This window comes from Cervus elaphus, chromosome 7, assembly GCF_910594005.1.
Source record: "Cervus elaphus chromosome 7, mCerEla1.1, whole genome shotgun sequence".
Taxonomy (NCBI): Eukaryota; Metazoa; Chordata; class Mammalia; order Artiodactyla; family Cervidae; genus Cervus; species Cervus elaphus.
Genome location: NC_057821.1, coordinates 12,942,729 through 12,958,607, shown reverse-complemented (window position 1 = coordinate 12,958,607; position 15,879 = coordinate 12,942,729). Strand labels below are relative to the sequence as shown.

The 15,879-nt window shown below is 39.6% G+C and overlaps 1 protein-coding gene and 1 non-coding gene across 3 annotated transcripts in view; one reads left to right on the top strand and one right to left on the bottom strand.

The window, feature by feature from the left end:
* The window catches only part of ZFAND3 (zinc finger AN1-type containing 3), a 311,174-nt gene that overhangs the window by 286,743 nt on the left and 8,552 nt on the right, over nucleotides 1-15,879 (bottom strand). The gene's annotated exons all lie outside the window — the stretch shown is intronic.
* LOC122697927 lies at nucleotides 11,319-11,508 on the top strand. The gene has a single exon (XR_006342251.1). It is a non-coding gene; the product is annotated as a U2 spliceosomal RNA (small nuclear RNA).

The following is a 15,879-nucleotide window of genomic DNA, read 5'->3' as shown; positions in this document are numbered from 1 at the left end:
GTCAACAGGGGAGACACACTGCTGATGAAACGGGTCAGGGGCATTCTCGGTAAGGGCTACTCAGCGCCACCTCTGGCCAATCCAAGGTTCACAACACTACTAAGCAACGAAAAAGCCCTAACTCAAGCAGTTATCATCAAGTAAATTATCTTGACCATTTCAGACAGACTCCCCATGAAGATCAGCAGCAGCACCTAAGGATTTACATCAAGACCTCACTGTGATTTTGAAAATTTCTCCTCAATCCTTACAGCTACTCAACAGATTCAGCAAAACTTTAAGATTATTCATTTCAGGCTATCATCAAAAAGTCTACAAATAATAAATGCTGGAGAGGATGTGGAGAAAAGGGAACTCTCATACACTGTTGGTGGGAATATAGATTGGTGCAGTCATGGTGGAAAACAGTACAGAGGTGCCTTAAAAAACTAAAAAGCAGAACTACCATATGATCTAGTAATTCCACTCCCAGGTATATTTTTGGGGAAAAAGAAAAGCTTAATTTTAGAAGGCACATGCACCCCAATGTTCACAGCAGTACCATTTACAGTTGCCAAGACATGGATGCAACCCAAGTGCCCATCAATAGAAGACTAGTTTAAGAAGATATAACACAGGGACTTCTCTGGTGGTACAGTGGATAAGAATTCATCTGCCAAAGCAGGGGATACAGGTTCAATCCCCGCTCTGGGAGGACTCCATGCTGTGGAGCAACAGAGCCTGTGCCCCACAACCGCTGAGCCGATGCTCTAGAGCCCATGGGCCGCCAAGCCCACGTGCTTGCTACTAAGTCAGCCCACCAAGCCCACACGCTGCAACTACTGAAGCCCATGTGCCTGCAGCCTGTGCTCCATCTACATCAAGAGAAACCACAACGATGAGAAGCCAATGCACCACAATGGAGAGAAGCCCCCGGTCACCACAACTAGAGAAAGCTCACGTGTACCGGCAAAGACCCAGTGCAACCAAAAACAAATACATAAATATATATATATACATGTGCATATGTGTGATGGAATATTACTCGGCCATAAAAAAACACTGACATTTGCAGCAACATGGATGAACCTAGAGAAGATGATGCTTAGTGAAATAAGTCAAATAAGTCACGCAGAAAAAGACAAACACTGTACATCACTTACATGTGGAATCTAAAAAAATAAAATAAATGAATCAATATACAAAACAAACAGATTCACAAGACACAGAAAACAACAAACAGGGAGAAGGAGGGCAAGAAGAACAAATCAGGAATGTGGGACTAACAAGTATTTTACACTTGAAATAGATAAGCATTAAGGATTTACTGGACAGTACAGGGAATCATAGCAATATCTTACACTGGGCTGGCCAAAAAGTTTGTTTGGGTTTTTCCATAACATCTTACAGAAAAACCCAAATGAACTTTTTGGCCAACCCAGTAATAACCCATAATGAATGTAATCTGCAAAAAACAAGCAAACAAAAAAGATTACTCATTCAAATGAGAAACAGTACCATACTTGAAGACAGGGTCATCTGCAGAAAAATTGAGATATACTTAAAAAGTACAATTTCTCTCTTTTTTTAAAATAGTGATTGAAAAATAAATAAATAAATAAATAAAATAGTGATTGAAGGGGAAAAAACTAAGTTTCATTTAAAAGTTTTAGTTTAAGCCTAAAATTCTAGGCTCAAAGTTTATAATCACCACATGCCCTGTGGAAAACAGAAACAAAAAGAAAAAGGGGCTGATTAAAGTTTATCCCAAGGCCTTCATCATTGGTTATTTACTGATTAGTTATAATGTGCTCAGCACCATTATAAATTACAAAAGATACAAAAATGTATCCTTTATACAACCCCGTAATAACAGAAATCTGGGAAGAAGCAGGAAATGCATACTAAATCCTTGGGCCAATTTCTCAAAGGATCAACAAAGGCTCTTCTTTGTCCCAGAAGCAATTCAACTGTACAGAAAAAAAAATAAAGATGAAAATATTTAAACATTTGCTCTTCAGCACAGCAATGGCCCACCTAAAAGAAGACTTAAAACTGTGGACACAATTTATCTTTCATACCAGAATCAGCAGACAAAAATATCATGTAAAGCTATTTTTTTTATTCAGTCGAGCTACCACAAAACAAATATTTAAAAGCCAAGTCCAGCCAAAGTCCTTGCAACACTTGGGAGTGGAAGTCTGAATTTCAAATGTTTAAATGAAAGAAAGGATGAGAACCCCTAAGTGAATAGAAGATGATGAGTATGAGATACAGTCCGGCTACCTGCTGCTGCCCGTATACTATGAAAACACAGTTACCTTCCATTTACAGGAATCCTCACTATCTCCACGTAGTTTACAGTACAAGTGTAGCATACTGAGAATGCAAGCTCTGAAGAGAGCCAAGCCTCTGATTTGGTATGCAAAACCTTGGAAAACTGACCCGGCAATCCCACTACTGGGCATATACCCTAAGTAAACCATAATTTCAAAATGACATGTACCCCAATGTTCACTGCAGTACTATTTACAATAGCCAGGACATGAAAGCAACCTAGATATCCATCGACAGAAGAATGGATTAAGAATTCGTGGCACATATACACAACAGAATATTACTCAGCCATAAAAAGGAGCGAATCTGAGTCAGTTCTAATGAGGGGGACGAACCCAGAGCTTGTGATACAGAATTCAGTCAGAAAAGGAAAACAAACATTGTACATTAACACATACACGTGGAATCTAGGGAAATGGTACTGATGAACCTATCTGTAAGGCAGGCACAGAGATGCGGACACAGAGGACAGACTTGTGGACGCAGCCAGGGAAGGAGAAGATGGGACAAACCCAGACAGCAGCACTGAGACAAATACATCACCATATGGCCAGTGGGAAGCTGCTGCATAACACAGGGAGCCCGACCTGCTGCTCCTTGGGATTGGGGAGGTTCAAGAAGGAGGGGACGTATGTATACTTTTGGCAGATTCATGCTGTTGAACGGCAGAAACCAACACGACATTGTAAAGCAATTATCCTCCAATTAAAAATAAATTTAAAAACAGAAAAAAAAACTTTGGTTAACTGACTAAACTTCAGTTTCCTTGTCTGTAAAATGAGAAACCACCAGTATTTCACCAACGACACAATTCCTATGAGGATTAGGGAAATAACACATATAGAGTGACAGTTACCCTGTAAATGGCAGCAATTCTTAGCTGCTTCCAGTATTAATGTACATTTGAGCTAATACCTAAAACAAAAAAAAAATGAAATAAAAAGAAATTAGAAAATACTTTGACATGAAAACAATATACAAAATTTATGGGATACAGTTAAGACAGTGCTAAGAGGAAAATTTATACCTGTCCATATCTGTATTAAAAAAGATCTCAAACCAAACTAATATTCCACTTTAAAACATGAGAAGAGCAAACTAAATCTAAAGAAAGCAGAAACTGAAAGTCGCTCAGTGTGTCTGACTCTTTGCGACCCTGTGGACTACAAAGTCCATGGGATTCTCCAGGCCAGAATACTGGAATGGGCAGCCTTTCCCTTCTCCAGAGGATCATTCCAACTCAGGGATCGAACCCAGGTCTCCCGCCTTGCAGGCAGATTCTTTACCAGCTGAGCCACAAGGGAAGCCCAAAGAAAGCAGAAGAAAATAATAAAAATACCAGAAAATAATGCTATTTAAAAAAAGAGAAAATAATAGAGAAAATAAATGAAATCAAATCAAGTTGGTTCTTTGAAAAGATCGACAAAACTGACAAACTTTTAGCCGGACTGACCAAAAAAAATAGAGAAGATCCAAATTATTGGGCTTCCTCGGGGGCTCAATGGTAAAGAATCCACCTGCCCATGAAGAAGACATGGATTCGATCCCTGGGCCAGAAGATCCCCTGGAGAAGGAAATGGCAACCCACTCCAGTATCCTTGCCTGGGAAATCCCATGGACAGAGGAGCCTGGCAGGCAGGGATCGCAAAGAGTTAGGCATGACTCAACGACTAAAACACCACCACCGACAAATTTTAAAACTTTCCACAGAGAAAAGCCCAAGCACAAACACATTCACTGATGAAGTTACCAAATATTTAAAGAATGAACACAAATTCTTCACTCTTCCCAAAAAATGGAAGAGGAGGGACCACATCCCAACTCTATGAGCCCAGTATTATCCTGATACCAGAACCAAAGATATCACAGCAAGAGAAAACTAGAGACCAAAAACTCATATAGTCACAAAAATCTTCAATAAAATTCTAGCAAACCAAATCCTGCAACAAATAAAAAGGATTATACACTAAGACCAAGTAGGATGAATTTTACAGTATGTGAATTGTTATCTCAGTATAAAAAAATTAAGCAAAAAAAGATAAAGCAACTGAAACTTACTTTCTGCATTTAATAATGTAATATTAAGGCCATATCCAAAAATTTTCAATCTCTTTCATAACTAGGAAATGGTAATCCCAAGGTTTTAGCTGAAACAAATAGCAGCAGCAGCACTCCATACATGCATCAAATTCTAAACCAAGAGATTAAGCACCACCTTTCTAATCTTTCTGGGTTACAACACTGCGCAAGCCCACCTTGTCTGCAGATCCAGGCAATGACTGGACCTTCCTGTCAGTCTCCACGTTGTAAAGCAGCAGGACGTCAAAAGAGCTTCAGCTGGTAACCCTAAAATGCAGCAACAGCAAGTTGCCAATACACTTATGAGACTATTACACTGCTGCTACTGCTGAGTCACTTCAGTCGTGACTATTACACTATATCCACATAATTTTAAGGGCTTCCCTGATAGCTCAGCTGGTAAAGAATCTGACTGCAATGCAGAAGACCCCGGTTCCATTCCTGGGTTGGGAAGATCTCCTGAAGAAGGCAAAGGCTTCCCACTCCAGTATTCTGGCCTGGAGAATTTCATGGACTATATAGTCCATGGGGTCACAAAGAGTCAGACACAACAGAGCAACTTTCACTCACTCACATAATTTTAAATAAATTTAAAGTATCTTTGTGTATTTACCATTGACACATATTTTAACACCAACATATTTACTTCTAATTATCTTCCAGTAAATAATTAACAGGGCAGTATACAATTTTACTTTTATAAGAACTCACCTAAAAATTCAATGACCCAACTGTCCTTGATCACAGAATTCAAGTGCTGAAATGCTTATAATACCTCAAAATCATAATACAACATTCATATAGCTAAGTAAACAAAAGACTTAACAGCAAATAACATGCAGCAAAATCACATTTTCATAATACCTGAAAAATGCAACTCAACCTTAACTCTAAATCACACTGTGTATGGACTAATATGCACTCTCCTCTGTGTCATACCTACCCACACAACTATAACCATGAATAAAAAGAGTATAAGTCAGTTTAAACCACGAAGTATGCCCCTCATATTACTTCATATCTCACCTAATTTTTCCTAAATACATATATTGAACTTTATTTTTAAGAAACAAATTTTATTACCTCCCACACAGTTTCTTTCTATACCATCCCCACATATGGTGGGAGAGGGGACTAGACAGAATATATCTATCCAGTGTCTTCAACAACACAGATGTACTTCAAAAATACAACATATAATTGGAACGACTTCAGAAAAGCCATCTGAGAATTTAAAGGGATGAAAGTGAAGACTAAATAGACCTTCTAGAAAAACAAAGGTGGGTAAGGAGGATTAAAATCTATAAAATTAAGTAAAATATCAAGACAGATGAGATGAGTGCAATCTTGTCCACCAGAACCTAGAGACTACAAGGACAAATCAATGTACCTCTTAAAGTCTTAGACATTAGAAGTTCAAGCTTTGTTATTTTTTTTTTAATATAACCTAAAAACAAATTATTACTGGAAGAGAATTAAAAGAAACCAAAATTATAAACAGATGCAAGAAAAGTTTCTTAATTCAGGATTATTGGCTTCCTGGATCATTAACAGAAGTTGTTAATTTTGGGTACACATGGAACGTAATTACAGCAATTTTCCACAAAAAGTACCTTAGTACCACGCTGGGCAAGAATACTGCTCAGATGCACGATGTGACTAAAAAGGCATTACTTAAATTCTTCTAGCACTCTTAAGCAGCAGAGAAGTCCCAATCATCATCTTACTGGACCACTTTCTGCAGCATGACTCTCCTGCCACTTCCTCATTGCACTATCCCATCTCTTGGTTTCAGAGAACCTATACTGACCTGACTTCTCCTCTGTCCATCCATCCCCCTTCCCAAGCTCCACCTAGTCCACTTGTGTATCTCAGGGTTCCATCCTCAGCTGTCATCTCATTCTATACAATTGAATCTCAGAAGCAAAGTGATACACAGGGGTAACAGTCACACAGTTCAGTCACTCAGTCATGTCTGACTCTGCAACCCCATGGACTGCAGCACGCCAGGCCTCCCTGTCCATCACCAACTCCGGGAGTTTACTCAAACTCATGTCCACTGAGTCAGTGATGCCATCCAACTGTCTCATCCTCTGTCGTCCCCTTCTCCTTCCACCTTCAATCTTTCCCAGAATCAGGGTCTTTTCAAATAAGTCAGTTCTTCACATCAGATGGCCAAAGTATTGGGAGTTTCAGCTTCAGCATCAGTCCTTCCAATGAATATTCAGGACTGATTTCCTTTAGGATGGGGTAACAGTCAAGGGATAAGAAAAAAAGGCAAGAATGAATTGCACAAATCCCACCTTAGATCCACTAAACTGGAGCTGGAAGAAGCAGCAGTGATGTGATTTTTAGAAAAGACTCCCAAAATAATTCTGACAACCCCATTTGTACTGGAGAGAACCACTGGTCCAACAGCACTTCCTGTGTGATCCTAATCGCGCTATTGGCTTTAGCTATGACCTATGCACTCATGTCACCCTAAATGGCACAGCCCTAAACTTTGAACACCTAAGGCACTTCCACATTGCGATGGTCCGTAAGTCCTAAAATTCAATATACCTGATACCATTTTTGTAGCGTAGCGGCAGGAGTAGTAGTAACAGAAATAATAACAATACCCACCAAGAAGTAATTAGGTAGCCTGGCTAAAAATAGACTCTATCCACCTACTGGAATACTGTGCTGCCATTTAAAGAAGCAACTTGAAAGGCACATGCTGTTTTGGGGAGAACACTAAGATATATTAAGTAAAAAAGGAAAGGTAAAGAATAGTATGCAGTTCACTACTATTATTAGTGTTATGGGAAAAAAGGGGGTAAATGTAGTGTATGCACAGGAAACTTCTGGAAGGATTCTCAAGAAACTTAACCATGATTCTTGCCAGAAAGTGGGACTAACAATATGGTGTAGGAAGGAGACAGCCCTTTCACTGCATATTCATCTCTGTTGTTCAAATTTTTTTTACTGCATGTATAAATTCTTTTTCAAATTAAAAAAAAAAAAAGCAATTAAAAGATACTATAAAACTATAGATAACTTTACATACTATCTGAAAAAGAGCTTGTATCCAGAATACATAAAGAACCTCTATAAATGAAGAAGAAAAAGTAGAAAACACAATTAAAAAAACAAACAAAATGTTTGAACGGGCACTTCTTAACAAGTTTTAGCCAAAAGGCCAACAAAGAAAGATACTCAATTTTATTAGTCATGAGGAAAATGCAAGTTAAAATCATATTGCTGCAACCCTACACAACTAAGTAGAAAGAGACAGTACTGATATCATCAATACTGTCTCTTTACAATATCAAGTATTGATGAAGACAATATCAAAACAATATTAAGTATTGATGAAGAAGTGAAATAACCAAAATTCTCATACAGGTGACAGTAAACTGACACGTTCACTTTAGGAAACTGGCAGTACCTACTAATTCAAGCAAACATCTTGTAACCCAACAACTTTACTGCTGAGTGAAAAAGCAAAAGAAATGCGTGCCAATATCCACCAAAAGATATGTGCAAGAACGTTCACAGCAGCATTATCCAGAGTACCTCCAAACCAAAAAACTCTAAAAAGTAGAACAGATAAGGAGATAAGTTACGTGAGCATACAACAGAGTACCACAAAGCAGTGAAAAATCACTACCTCTCTTACACAAATGTAGATGAATCAGAGTTACAATGCTGAGGCAAAGAAGCCAAACACAAAAGAGTAAATTCCATATGATTCCATTTACATAACATTCAAACACAGGCAAAACTAATCAGAGTAAGTTGGGGTTGTCAAGTAGGGTAGGACACAAGACGACTCCTGCTGGGGTGCCAGAATGTGAACCTATGTCAATCTGGGTGGGTAGTGGTTATACAAAACCCAGGCGTAAGACCTACACAAGACACCTCACCAAAGAAGATATACAGATGGAAAAGAAGCATCTGAAAAGACGCTCAACATCATTTGTCACAAGGGAATTGCGAATTAAGATACCAAAATACACCTCTTAGAATGGCCAAAATCCAAAACAATGACATCAAATGCTGGGAAGGATATGTAGCAACAGAACCTCCTATTCACCCCTGATGGGAAAGCAAAATGGGACAGCCACTTTGAAAAAACAGTTGGGCAGTTCCTTCCAAACTAAACATTCAAACTAAACATACTCTTATCATACATTCCAGCAATCACACTCCTTGACATTCACCAATTCGAAAACTTATGCCTACACAAAACCTTGCACACAAATGTTGATTAGCAACTTTATTTATAAATGCCAAGACTTGGAAGCAATCAAGATGTCCTTCAGTGGGGAAATGGATAAAAACTCATACATCAAACAATGGAATATCATTTTGCTAAAGAGAAATGAGCTTTCAAGCATATTCCTAAGTGAAAGAAATGAATCTAAAAAAACTATTAACTGCATGATTCCAACTAGTACATGACATTTTGGAAAAAGCAAAACTATGGAGACAATAAAAAGATTAATGATTGCTAGAGGATAGAGAAACGAACAGGCGTAACACAGAGGATTTTCTGGAGAGTGAAACCGTCCTATATGCTGCTATAAAGATGCATACATGTCATCATACACCTGGCAAAACCCACAGAATGTAAACCCAGCAGGAGAAAACCCCCACGTCAGCTGTGGACTTTGATAATGATTGTGTCAATGTACCGTCACTGACAGGGACGTGTATCCCACTGCAGTGGGGGATGCTGATGGTGAGAGAGGCCAGGCATGTGTGGGGACAAAGGAGAGAGAGGAGCTCTCTGTATCTCCTGCTCAACTTTGCTTTGAATCTAAAGCTGCTCTAAAAAATTACTTAATTCATCAAAGTGTATACTTAAAATGTGTGCCATAAACAAAGTTTGGCCTCAATAAAAAAAAAAAAAGTAGAAAAAGATTTAAGAAGAAAAAAAGTGTTAAGATAATCCATAGCTTTAGAAGTCAGGACAGTGATTATCCCTGAGGAGGGGCAGTGACTGGAAGGGCAGTAGGAAGGCTTCTTAGGGGCGGGAATGTTATTTCTTGATACAAGTCCTCGTTACATTCACTTTGTGAATATTTGTGAATATCCACTTTGTGAAAATTCATTTCACTAGACACTTAAGATTTATACATTTTTCACTATGAATGTTATACTTCAATAAAATGTTTACATTAAAAAAAAGGTATAATAAAAGGAAAAATTAAATAAGTGGGACTATATCAAACTAAAAAGCTTCTTCTACATAGCAAAGGAAATCAGTACCAAAATGAAAAGGCACTTTACAAAAAAATATTTGCAAATCATATATCTGATAAGGACTTAACACCCTAAATATATAAAGGACTCATGACTCAATACCAAAAACACAATCCAATTAAAAAGATGTGAACATTTTTCCAAAGAAGACATAGATAGCCAACAGGAACATGAAAAGATGCTCTACATCACTAATCTTCAGGGAAAAGCAAATCAAAATCACAGTGTGGTAGCACCTCACACCACTTAGAACAACTACTATCACAAAGACAAGAACTATCAAATGTTGGCAAAGACATGGAGGAAAGGGAACCCTTGTACACTGTTGGTGGGAATGTAAATTGGTGTAACTGTTATGGAAAACAGTACAGGGCTTCCTCAAGAAATTAAAAATTGATCTACCATATGATCCAGCATTTCCACTTCTAGGTATTATCTAAAGAGAATGAAAACAGTAATTCAAAAAGATATGCACTCCATGTTTACTGCAGTATTACTTACAATAGCCAAGCCACAGAAACAACCTAAGTTGTCATATACACACACACACACATTTTCTTTGTTCACTCATCCACTGATGAATATATACATACCCACGCATACAAAGAATGAAATCTTGCCACTTGCAACAACATGGATGGATCCTGAGGGCATCATACTAAATGAAAATAAGTCAGATAGAAAAATACAAATACTGTATGCTCTTATTTATATGCAGAATCTTTAGGGGGAAAAAAGGTAACATATACAGAACAGATTGGCAGTTGGTGGTAGCAGGAGGTGAGAGGTGGGTGAAATGAGTGAGGGGGTCAAAAGGTATAAACTTCCAATTATAAAATGAATGTCACGGGTGAGTATAGCTAGTAATATTGTATTGTGTATTTATTTGAAATTTGTGTATTTATTTGCCAAAAGGTAGACCTTAAAAGTTCTCACCACAAGAAAAATAATTTTATAACTATGTATGGTGATGAATGTTAACTACAGTTACTGTGGGGTCATTCTGCAATATCAACAAATAGCAAATATAATGTTGTACACCTGAAACTAATGTGATATATCAATTATACCTCAATTTTTAAAATACAATAAAAATACACTGACATGCTAATTCATCAAAATGCATACTCAACGTTTCTAAAGTTAATCATGCCTTTCCCACAACCTGCTCATCATCTTTCAGACGGAATCACTTCAACTTAAAAAATTCCAAAGTATAAACTTTCTTCTACCAAACCAGACTTCACACACAACTGAGAGCTCACTAGAGGTTGCTTCTACAGTTTCACATTGGACTTACAAATAAGCGGATTCACAGAGAACCTTTCAAAAGCTAACCAGTGTGTAGGCAGAACTTCTATACCCACTATATGTGATTGACCATCTTTTACCCAACTGCCCACGTCAGAAGTCTTGCTGCCTCTCTTTTCCTTTTCATGACACACCCCCACCCCCTCCCCCAACTGATCTGTCTCTGCTCTTACACTCAGGCCCTCCTCTTCAGTCCTCACTGCCCCGGGCTATGGAGTGAAATGTCTGTGCCTCCCCAGAATTCACACGTTGAATCCTAATGCCCAGTGTGATGGTGTTTGGAGGTGAGGCCTTTGGGAAGCAACTGGATCATGAGGGCTCTGCTTAGATCATGGATCAATACCCTTTTAAAAGCAGCTGGGATCGCTTCTCAGCCTTCTGGCTGAGATAAGTGTAGTATCTGTTCTTATCAGTTTAATATCTGATACATCCTCTATCCAAGGACAATATATTAAATGGATTTTTGGGATTAGGAGTTGGAATAGGAGCTTGTTCCGTCCACTCCACGCATCGACCTGGTATTGCAGTATTTCCAGAAACGGTGCACCCCCCTTTGGGGGGAATAAATATTGTAAATAAATAAATAAAATAAAAGCAGCTGGAGAGAGAAGTCCCTCATCCCTTCCACCATAGAAGGTTATAATGAGAAGACACCAATAATGAGGAAGCTGGCTCTCATCAGACACCAAATCCACCCGTGCTGTGGTCTTGAACTTCCAGCTTCCAGGACTGCAAGAAATAAACTTCTGTTGTTTATAAGCCACCCAATCTATGGCATTTTGTTATCACAGCCCAAATACCCCGTTTTTAGCCTACATTCATCTGCAGCTCTCCTACTATAGCATTCACTCAGAGTTGCTTTATCTAGGGTTCACAGACCCTATAGACCACAGGTAGAAATGCATTTAGATCTAACTGGTTTCCTTTGTGATCATGTTTTACTTTATGCATTATCCCAAAAAAGGTCTGCAGGCTTCACCAGATTGCCAAAGAGATCCACAGCCCAAAAAGGTTTAAGTGCTCTAACTAGATTCTGCTTCTATGCTTATACCCTCCAATTCTCCTCCACACTGTGTTCAGGGTAAATTTTTTGAAACATAAATATCATCTGCCATCCATATTTAAAACCCTTAAATGGTACCAATGGCTTCCAGGATAAAAGCTAAATTCAACAGCTCAACAATCAAGCAGGTTCCTGATTGGCCCCTGCTCATCCCCTCAGCTTCATCTTGCCTTCCTCCACAAATGCAGCTAACATCCTGAATTCAATCAGCAGTTCTCTGAATTCAGTATGCTTTCTCACTTCTCTCTGTCTCTGTATAAGCTGTTCCCCCTGCCTGGAAAGCCCTTCCTCACCCTCTCCATGTGGCTAATCCCTGCTCATCTTTTACTGCCAGCTGAAGCACCACCTCCTCAGAGAAGCCCTCCTGGCCATCCCCCGCTCCCAGGCTTGGAAAGATGCCCTGTCAGTGCTCTCACAGTTCTGTGATGATCTCCACAGCACCTCCTTCAGGGTGTTTTGCTCATTTACTGTCTGCCACCCCTCCACACTGGGAGCTTTTTTAGAGCGGCAGCCAGAACAGGGTATGACATGCCTAGCAGAGCTCAAGATACACAATGGAGTGCTTAACAATGCTTGCAGAACAAGGCTCTGGAAAACAGCCACACCAGCGTACATCCAGTCAGAAACCTCATCAGCCAATGATGTGGCACTGGTCTGGAGGTTACCATAAGTGCAAACTGCCAGGTGAAGCAAGACAGTCCTGCATCTATTAATCTGCCACCAAAGCTCCTTCATTCAAGGCTGGGAAGTTAGCCCTTAATAAATGTAACTACCCTGGTCGTCGGGCACTGTGCCAAAGGGCTTGACAGGCATTAGTTCACTAAACGTCAAAGCAACTCTGGGATATTCTTTTTTAAACAAAAAGAGGCAAAGAGGTAAACCACTCAAAATCAAGCAAAAGTTATAAACTGAAGTTTTCAAACCAGGTCTTTGATTTCAAAGCCATACCCAGCCACTGAGCTCAGATGGTTTTCTGAAGATAAGAGGCCAGCACGCCCTTCATCCTTGGAGGCATTCTGGAAGGGCCGAGGCTGCATGAAGGGCTTCCCCAGCAGCTCAGTGGTAAAACACCGCCTGCCAATGCAGGAGACACTGGTTTGATCCCTGGGACAGGAATATCCCCTGGAGAAGGAAATGGCAACCCACTCCAGTATTCTTGCCTGGGAAATCCCATGGACTGAGGAGCCTAGCGGGCTACAGTCCATGGGATAGCAAAAGTCAGACACGCTTAGCGACAAAACAAACAGGCTGGGTGAGAGAGGAGCCCTTCGTTGGCCTCTTAGCAATAAAAAAGATCTTATCCCCCAACCAACACTACTATTAAATTCTTTAAAATTCAAAAAAAAATAAAGAATAAAGAATAAATAAAATTTAATGTAATTTCCCCCATGTGTATTGTTGAAAAATCTTTTAAAATAGAAGGGCTGTGATTTTCTTCCCCCAAGAACAGCAAATAAAGCAGGAAATGAGCAAAACATCGAACTCTGCTCATCAGGCTTGGAGGTTTAAAAGGAAGAAGAAAAATACCTCCAAGGCATGGACTTGGTTGTGGCAACACCAATAATGAAAGAAAGCAGACTTTCGAAGGCCTGCGGCAGAGACACCGTGAAGTGCTCGCCTTTGAGAAGGTGTTGTGGGGCTGCGCAGGAGACGGGCTTCTGACGGACGGACACCAGTCCTGCTCAGAGCGGCTGCCACTCCCACCAACTCAGTTTGGAGTCTGCACCACAGCTCTCAGCCTATGATCTCTAGCACCTTCCTGTAAGACCCCCAGGGACTCACACCCTACACTTGAAGGAAAAACAGGATGTTTTCTTTAATCTCACCCACACCACCTGTTCACATTAGTTTCTCAACCCCCTACAAACATGGTCACCTCATATTTTGACTAGAAGTTGGTGACCACAAAGTATCCTCATTCCTAACTAACACATTTCCCCACTCGCATCCCCCTTACAACCCAGTCTCCCCCCTGACCATTTTGTGTGTCCTTACTCTTCCAACTCACCTCCAAATCAGGTGTCTGATACAGATCTGCCCAGTGACTTTTCTGCATCCCAAACTTAAACACAAAACCCAAACAGTCCATTCTTCCTGTCCCTAACTCCAACCAAAAACACATAACAATGTAAGTAATTTATCTACAATGAAAACTATTCAGGTAAACCTAGGGGCCGTTCAACTATGGAATCATAAATATCTAGTCACCAGACAGTTTAAAACCAAAGAGAAAAAAAAATACAGCCTTTAAGGACACACTTCCACAGAAAAGGTTTTCTGTGGCTATCATTTTCTAAATTAATCCATACTGATATTATTCAGGTTGCAAACCCCCAAAGAGACTCTTACAGTACACCATGTAACACTCCACACTTTTATTCAAGACTGTGTCTTTATCACTTAAGTTACAGCAACTGTTCCATTAGATCCTGTCCCACATTTAGCAAAGACAAAGATTAGCTTTACAAATAAAATGCACAATTTAAACACATCTTGAAAGTGCTACAGTACTGCACTAGGAAAAGGAGTGGGAAAAGGAGTGACATGAACAACAGGTAAAGCTAATTTAACAGTGATCTATACCGATACAGGGAATATAGGCCTCAGAGAGTACATGACCATGTTCCCCCCAATCAACAAAGGAATAAACCGAAAGGTCCTCTAAACAAGGATCTTTGTGGATCAACATGCAAAAACAAACCATTTTTATCGTAGCACAGTTTTGTGTTATACTAAAAGGGAAAGGCAAACTAGATAAAAATGTGTAGGATCAAACACTGAAGATTTTGTATACCATGCAAAGTTTTATATGCAAACACAATGACTTGAAAAACCTTTTCTGGATTTCAATGACATCTGAAGAAAAGGAATACAGTCCATCCATTGCTAGGACTGACACCAAAAAATCATAAATCTAAAAACATACACTGAAATACACCACACTTTCTCCCACCTCCAGTCTATTATTTCTTGCAAGTTAATACACACCTGCACAGTTAAGAATGATTATTCACTCTATTTTGCCTCATTCATTATGCTGAAAAAAATTCTGGAAAACTTTGCCAGCACATCTATCTATATAAGGCATTCTAGAAAGGGTTGAAATTGAAAAACGATGACCTGAAATAGGCAGAGACTGTGAAAGTATGGAAATGATATGCAAAGCCCCCACCCAATCCATAGTCTCCAAATTCCTGCCCCATTCTTCTCATTAGGTATCCATTAATCTAGAGGAACCTTCTCACACTGTGTTCAGGAATGTTACCAGCACAAACATGTAAGAAAACCACATGTCTGGCCCAAGAACTTGACTGCAGGAAGAGAATCTCTGATACTTCTGAATGGTCAGAATACTTCTTTCAGAAGTGTGGCTAAGAGTGTGATTATTTATATAAATGCACTTCAACTTACCAGTGTGTGTGAGTCCAAGAGACAGATAAGACAAGAATAACTGTTACTCCACATCACTCCACTTAAGCACCAAGAAATCAGAAAAGGTACTCCCGAAAAGTCCCAAGTACCACATCACCAACCTCACTCTTTACCAGGACTTCAACGAGGCAGCAGTGAGGCTAAAGAGAGCCTGTCCACTACCTAGGTGTTTTGCAGTGTGGTCTGCCCCTGCTTCCCTTCTCCCCACACCAGATTGGTCACAGTTGCAGTCCATGATCTTTCCCAGAACATTCTTCTGCCCTAATACAAAACTGCACCTGTCTCTGATACAGGACACTTGGTACAATAGAATGAACAGATGCAGTTAGCTAGTACTACATCTTCTTCCTACTGCATTCTTCTTTCCTCTGGTGAACAGCTGCAGCCATAATTTCAGATGTCCAGCACTCTCTGCAGATTTGCCCCTG